The following is a 7,625-nucleotide window of genomic DNA, read 5'->3' as shown; positions in this document are numbered from 1 at the left end:
CAAATTTCTCGCTCACTCCTTCACGTCTGTGATTTTTCGTCATGTTAGCCGTTTGTGTAATAATTCAGCACATACTATAGCTCGTCGAGCAGAGTCGTTTGGTTCTAGTTTCTTTAGCGTTTCTGTCCCGGAGTGCATCCGCGACAAACTGTGTCTTGATGTTATTTGATCAATAAAGTGCTGAGTTCTCAAAAAAAAACCTTTTTTTAGGAACGGAGCAGATCAATATGACCATCAAACGCAGCCCAATTGCAGAGGCGCTGGATTGATTCCAGCGGAAACAGCCCATCCCAGAAAGGCAACAGCGCCTCCATTCTCCACCCACCCCACCGCACGTCCGCACCCCACTGCTCGCAGGAAACCCCAATTCATTCATCACCCACACATCCACAGCCCGCACGCACCCATCCCCGAGGGAAAGGAAGAAACAAAAAATGCTGCGCCACGCCGCCCACCGCCTGACCTCCCGCGCCGCCGCCGGCTCCATCAGCCGCAGGGCCCTCGCCACCAACAAGGAGGTATATTCTATAGCCCCGAGCACGCCCCCTTCCGATCCCAGATCTGCGCGTGTGCGACCAGGGTTTCGGGGTGTTCGCGCGATCTAGCGGCTGGGTTATTGTGGCGCTAGATTAGTGAGGGAGGGGAGAGGGGCCTCCGCGATCCGGTTCATCCCGCGGGATAGTTGGAACCCTAGGTGCAATCTTGTTTGGGGTCGTGATGGTTTTGATCTCGTCATTGTTCATGTCGAATGATTTGCCCTCTGGTCAATTGCTGCATAGGCTGGAGTTTCTTGGTGAGATTGTTAGATAATATATACTATCAGGTATCCCCATTATCTGGTCGGTAAGCCTCGCCATGCCTTACCTGATATTCTGGCATCATACGCCGGATGGCTAAATGTTCGTTGACTGTACTGAATAGAACATGAATCCTTCTAATCGTTATTTATAGCTGCTGATAAGTAAATGTACTTCTCTTTTGGGGTTGTGAGCGTGTTAGATGTAAAGCACTATAGGTGTCTGCTAGCATCTTCAGGCCTTTCAAATGCATAGCGTAGTGGTGTTTTTAATTCAGCCAAGCCTGTTACTGTTAACGCTGTGCCAAGGTTAAGGGTTAGCCCGATTGAAAGTTTTTTCTTTCTTATTTGGCATTTATCTCATCTGTTTACTATCTGATTTGTTCAATCCTTGTGAATATTGTGCATTTTTCTCGTTTTTTAGCTGTAGTTCCGAGTCTTATTAGTGGAATGAGAACAAAAGGCCTACATTCTCCAACATGTTACATTAGTTGACCGTGTTAATTTCAGCTAAGCAAAGCACCTACTTTTTAAGTTCTTGTTTTCCTCTTCTTCTAAGTATATCATAAGACAGGAGCTGAGTTGTTTAAACTGTTTCCAAAATGAAATTCATTGCCATGTGCTAACGGGCCATGTGATATAGGTTATATACTAATCTCAACAAAAAAAGAATCTACGAGGAGGCTGGAAATGTTTAACGAATTGAACAAAGAGGCTCAAAAGGATATAGGAAAAAAGGACAGAGGCTTAATACAAAGGCGAGGAAACATTCACAGAGGTTAAACCATGCTTTCAAACATATCACAGAAGTTTTCTTCTTGGTTCAAAATCAACATGAACGAACAAATGAATGCACTCATTTAGATTGGATTCTCTATTTGTAGGCCCTAATCATGTTTGTAGCAACGCAATGCTGCCTTAGAATTAAGCCACATTCTTGCGAGCAGGATGCCTAGCCTAGGCTCTGAACTGAAAGTCTGAAATCTACGCTGATTCTAATACTTCGTATATGATACGTAGTCCAGTCCAGCATTTGATTTCAGCTGGCTAATACGAAGTACCTTGGTGGGGGTAATGAACGAACTGATTCGAGGCGAGAGCACATACAACGGATTTAGTGCTGCTGGATCTAGTCGGGCTGGCGCTGCTAAAGAAGCGAGAGGGCGCCGCCGCCACCGCAGCAGCAGGTGGAGGCGCCGGCGGCCGGAGGAGCGCGAGTCCAGCGGCGGGGCTGCGGCATCCAGCGCTGCCGAAGAAGTGCGAGGCCGCGGCATCAGGTGGAGGCGCGGACCGGCGGAGCGCAAGGCCAGCGGCGTACCGGAGCATCGCCATTGCCGATCCGAGACGAGTCCTCTTCACTCCCTGGACGTGCGCAGGGAAGGGGCGTGGAATGGAAACCCTACTGCCGGTTCCTGGTGGGGTGTTTTGGGCTGCCTCGTGCTGGGCCTTCTCTGTCTGCCAATGCGTTGCCCCAATGTCTCGTCGATTTGGCCCAGCACGGGCCTGCAAGCTGCTACCGTAGACGCTTCCAGAATGCTGGACCGGACTACAGGATTGTATTAGATTCGTCATCGCTAGGCATGGCTATACATATTAATGAAGCTGGCTCACGCTAGGTTTCAGTCTCCCTGCTTGCTGGAATGTGGCTTAATTCTCATGCAGCTTTGCTTTGCTAGGGCATGATCGGGACCTACAAATAGAGAATCCAATCTGAAGGAATTCTTTCATTTGTTAGTTCATGTCGATTTTGAACTAGAATAAAACTGCTTTAATCTGTTGAAACCTCTGTTAATGTTTCTTCACCTTTGGTATGAAGCCTCTGTCCATTTTTCATATATCCTTTTGACTATCTGTTTAATTCATTAAACATTTTCCAGCCTCCATGTAGATCTTTTTTTTTTTGTTTGAGATTTGTAACCTATTATAGCGCATGCCATTAGCACATGACAATGACTTTCATTTTTGGAAACAGTTTAACAACACAGCTCCTGCCATATATACACTTAGAGTGACAACAAAACAAGGCCACTCAAACTTAAAATGTCGGTGCTTTGCTTAACTTAGTTTTACACGGTCAATTAGGGTAACATGTTGGAGAAATATTTGGTGAGATGAGGCCTATGGTGCAATCTTAATGCAATCCATTATAAAAAAAAGTTACAAAACTTCTGTTAATTATTATCTCTAAATTTGCTCTATGTTTAAAATTTGAAGTTTAAACATGAGTAAACATAAACAAGAATATTGTAACAATGTTTAAGAATTATCGCTCTCTGAAATTTCTCTTAGCCATTACTCCTACATAGGTTGTGTCTAAACTTACATTTTGAAAGATAGGTAGAGTAATACTAGAATTATTGTAACAGGGTTGGTGTATCTCTGAATTTGTACCTGCTTTCGACAGGTTCAGTCAACTGTAGTGTTTCAGTATCGCTGGAGTCGTGTTTAGTTGGGCCTTGGGCCTGGGCTGGCGGTCTGTGTGCTGAGTGTGAGTGGATATACATGTAATGGCCAGTGAGTCCAATGTTGGAACGACCTATGAACTTATGAAGGAATTGAATTTCAGTCTTTTTCCTGTCTCTTCTTCTTCCTCCTCTTGAAGTTTTTCCTCGATCCTAATTCCCTTCACCACAAACCCTAGCTGTGGTCACCACACCGTAGGCTATGCTGGACATTACAATGATGTGTACAAATTTTCCAGATTCTTTTCCATGAGTTTCGGTAGTAGATTGCAAAACTATATATATATATATCTTACTGAAGGAAATAATATTAGACAAAAGTCTACCGGATTAATTGTTGAGAAGAAAATCCGTGTATACTACTTTTCTTCTAACTAATAGTACCAGGTTCGTTAATTGATGTAGGTTGGCAAGCCTATTGAGGAGACCAAGGAAGATGTGTACCCAAAGAGGATGCAGTCTGAAAGCTTGCCTGCCAAGATACGCATCGTGATGAAATCTTTCAATAGCCAAAAGGACAATCTGAGTGGGCTTGAGCCTTACATGCGCAAGGTTGGGTTGCCTGAATCGCGATCTTTGTACACCGTGTTGCGATCACCTCATATTGATAAGAAATCCAGGGAGCAATTCTCAATGCATGTGAAGAAATGTTTCGTGGAAAAAAAGGCGGAGACACATGAATTGGCCAAGAAGTTCTTCTGGTTAAAACGGCTGCGTATATTGGGGGCTCAGTATGAAATCAATATTAGCTTCAAGACCCGTTTGGATAAAAAAGATTGGCTGCCGCAAAAGTGTGGGCCTGCTCCGACAGTATTTCCAAGCCAAAAAGGGAGGCAGGTTAGAAAAAGAAGGTGGTTGGGTTATTGAGTTATCCCCTGGTAGCTGGTTGATTAATTGTTATTTGCTTGCGGTGCTTTCTTGCCTTATAGGTACTAGAGCTGCTTCAGGTCTTGGTTTGATCTAGCACCTACAAATATGTTCTATGTAATGTCACATGAAACTCTGGATGTATGTGGCCTATCATCATTATCATATTTACTATCTATCGGTTAAGTGCCATTAAAGTGACCATCCACGTATTTTTGAGATGATGATAATAAAATGTGGAGAACATGATTCACGATGTCTGGCAACATGCGATGTGCTATCCTCAGAATATGCCTTAATCCCGAATGTATGAGCTAGCATGAATGTTTGATATGCACGAGAAATGAAGACACCGATTCTGATTATCTATACGAGCAAAATTTCCGTTTAACTTTTTATTGAACCGATTTGTCCTCCCACCATATCTTTACTATTATATTGCAGTTTGTACATCGTTAAAAATGTTTGATGTCAAAGACCAGGAGCATTAAGATCGTCCAATATTATCTTAACATCCCGCTTAATATCTAACCGTCCAACTTTAGGAGCATTAAGACTACCAGAGAGGGATGAGCACGATCAGGAAATCGTCACAATCAGGGATGATATTGGTTTCTTTCCTTTCTCCTTCTCTTCAGTTTGATCCAATCACAATTTTTGGTTTGTATGTGTCCTTCCTCGCCGTTTGATTGCCTTCTTGCGCAAGTGGGTCATCTAATATCATTCCTTCTTTTTTCCTGTAATCAGTCCACGTGCTAAACTCAAGATTTCTATTTCATGAAAAACTCAAGATTTCTATTTCGTGAAAGCATCGCTGTCTTTTTCTATCACTTATCATCCTATCCAAAGGATAAGTTGGAGCGACTCACAATCGTCTGATATCATTCCTTCTTTGTTCCTGTAGCACTTGCCAAACTCAAGATTTCTATTCCATGAAGTGCCGCTGGCCTTGTCTGTCAACTTTTTTTTGCGAACACGCAAAAGCTTTGCGTGTCATTGCATTAGAAGAAAAAGAAGCGGACTACAGCAGTTCCGGCATTCTAGAGGGAATGCGGGTACAAGGCGTGCTAGAATGGTAGGGCGACCATGAGCATGCTAAGAGAGTACAACACCCGAAAAAGAGAGTAGAGCCCTATCTCCAAATGTTGCCCAGCCCTACTGCACCCGATAGATTCCAAAGCTCCACTTCTTCGGTGATGCGCTTGCAGATACCTCGAGCAGTTTCCGCCGAACGCTCGCGGTTGTTCCTGCCTTGTCTGTCAACTTATCATCCTATCCACCGGATAAGTTGGAGCGGCTCACGGTTGATCTTCCTGGAGACTCCGCGACATTGAACACATGCAAGAACAGTATGCCGCCTTCGATTTTCTAGGGTTACGATTAATTTGCTACCCAATTTGTCAATGTCAGGGACGGATTACCTCGACGGCATCTTCCTGCTTATCGAGATCCCCGCCAATCACCATGAGCGCTCGATGTTTAGCCGGTACCCTGGCCTCACTGTTGGCTGCGAGGTGAAGAACCTCCATGTTGAGCTCATTGCAGATCCTACCATTGCCGCCTCGTCGGCCACCGTCTGCTTGACCGCTTCCACTGCCCCACCACCGTGTGCCTCTCGCTGCGCCGCATCAATTTTTCCGACCTCCATTGCAGGGCCGTGCACCCATGCTCCGTCCCCGAGATCATCTGACTACACTTCATCCAGTATGATGACACATGCATGGCAAGAATATTGGTGTTGTGCCCCTGTCTCCGCATCCTTGGCCGGCACTCCTGCAATGACTTACGTGCAGTCTGTGTTACTGTGGTCATGGTAATGAACCTGAACGGCAGAAGTTGTCATTAAGCACCAACGGAGGTAGACAGGTATGAACCTGGAGTGTTGACTTGTCATATTTTGTTGCTTGTGATGATGCTAGGGCAAGGAACCAGTGCATCTTTACTGTTATTGTCACATTATCCTCAATTAGTTCCGGAGGTTGAACACTAAGCTGCCCTCCAGAAACACTAACATATATGGTGTGCATAGGTGATACATGAAGATTGATGCTAGAAAAATACTACGCCAGACTCTGTTGTTTACATATTCAATAAGCTCACATGGTATGTCAGATCAGTATCTATGCATATATTACAGTTATTCAACAAGAGTTCAGGGCAAGTGGTAAGGGTACCTGGTAAAAGTGACAACTTCATCTTCATTGTCTACTCCAGACTCAAGTGGGCAGAATAGAATTGCATCAGATGCTTTCTTAAGAACAATTGCTCCTTCTCGTGATTACTCTATGTTACTTGATTGCCTTATTTCGTGCAAAATTATCTTACCTTCATCCTTAAAATCTCCATTTATGATACCATATTTCAATTTGGAACGAATAAATGATCTGTAACCAATGGATGTTCTTATTTGATGCAACTAAATATTTGTATTTTCCAAGTAGGCATGCAAGGTTAGTTCTATGGTCATTACATGCAACTTAAGTGAACATCTTTGTACACTTGTGTCCTGCTATTTTACACCCCTTCAAAATAAATTTGACATTTTGTTTTACTTACTTTACACAATGTTATCTTCAAATTTATAAATCCACTCATGAACTCGACATGTTCTTAATTTAGACATGTACACTGATGCATCAGAATAATTCATAAAGTCATTGGTTTTGGGACTTTGAGGAGAGTTAGAGCTTCCATCTGCATTGCATCTTAACTCTTTGAACTCCTCCAACTGAACATGTTCTTTCTACAAAATTAATTGTTGTTCCCGCATATAGTTCAGTGAACTTTGACTGAAACGAACTGGAATCAAGCTTCTTCTTTATTGTGCTGAAAAGCATAACATTGAAGAAATTAAGCCTGTTAGCTTAAGATAATCCCTACGTGTAAAGAAAATGGTTCTAGTACTTGTATTTGCATAAATTTGTAGCTAGGTCATTTACGTGTGTTGGTTTGTCTTTGTATTCATAATCCTTACAAGTGCCAGATTTGGCAAGTAGTAATTTAAACTTCCAGTATAGAACAGATAACACCATTAAGCTGGTCTACCTTTATCATACCTAATTGTTTAATATTTGCACTCATGTGTCGGTTTTCCTTTTCTTTCTAAGTGGCGCAACTATGCAATTTTATTCTTGAGGTATTGTCGTTGACTCGATGGTGTGGTCTAGCCACTTCAACATTGTACATAGTGCATTCAGACTTTATGAATAAAACACACAAATGTCTTGTATAAGGTCGTATGAATCTTTACCTAAGATAGAGCTCAGATCCCCCTTACTAAACTCAGTATACCGGCTAATATGGTGCATAAATATTTTAGATACGAAACTATGGCCTTGGTGTAGGAAGTCAATGAAAGTTCAGAGATGGTAAACCTAGAGGAGGGTGAATAGGTTTCTACCAATTTTAATTGTTTCTTTGCAATATTAGGCTTTGCGGAATATGAAGGTGAGCCTAATGCAAACTAGGTGAGGCACCCTATATGATGATACAAGTAACTC

At 42.9% G+C, this 7,625-nt stretch overlaps 1 pseudogene; it reads left to right on the top strand.

The window, feature by feature from the left end:
• The first annotated feature begins 339 nt into the window (after nt 1–339).
• LOC124702812 lies at nt 340–4,317 on the top strand (annotated as a pseudogene).
• Nucleotides 4,318–7,625: the final 3,308 nt, after the last annotated feature.

This window comes from Lolium rigidum, chromosome 3 (assembly GCF_022539505.1).
Source record: "Lolium rigidum isolate FL_2022 chromosome 3, APGP_CSIRO_Lrig_0.1, whole genome shotgun sequence".
Taxonomy (NCBI): Eukaryota; Viridiplantae; Streptophyta; class Magnoliopsida; order Poales; family Poaceae; genus Lolium; species Lolium rigidum.
This window is presented reverse-complemented; position numbering and strand designations above follow the sequence as displayed.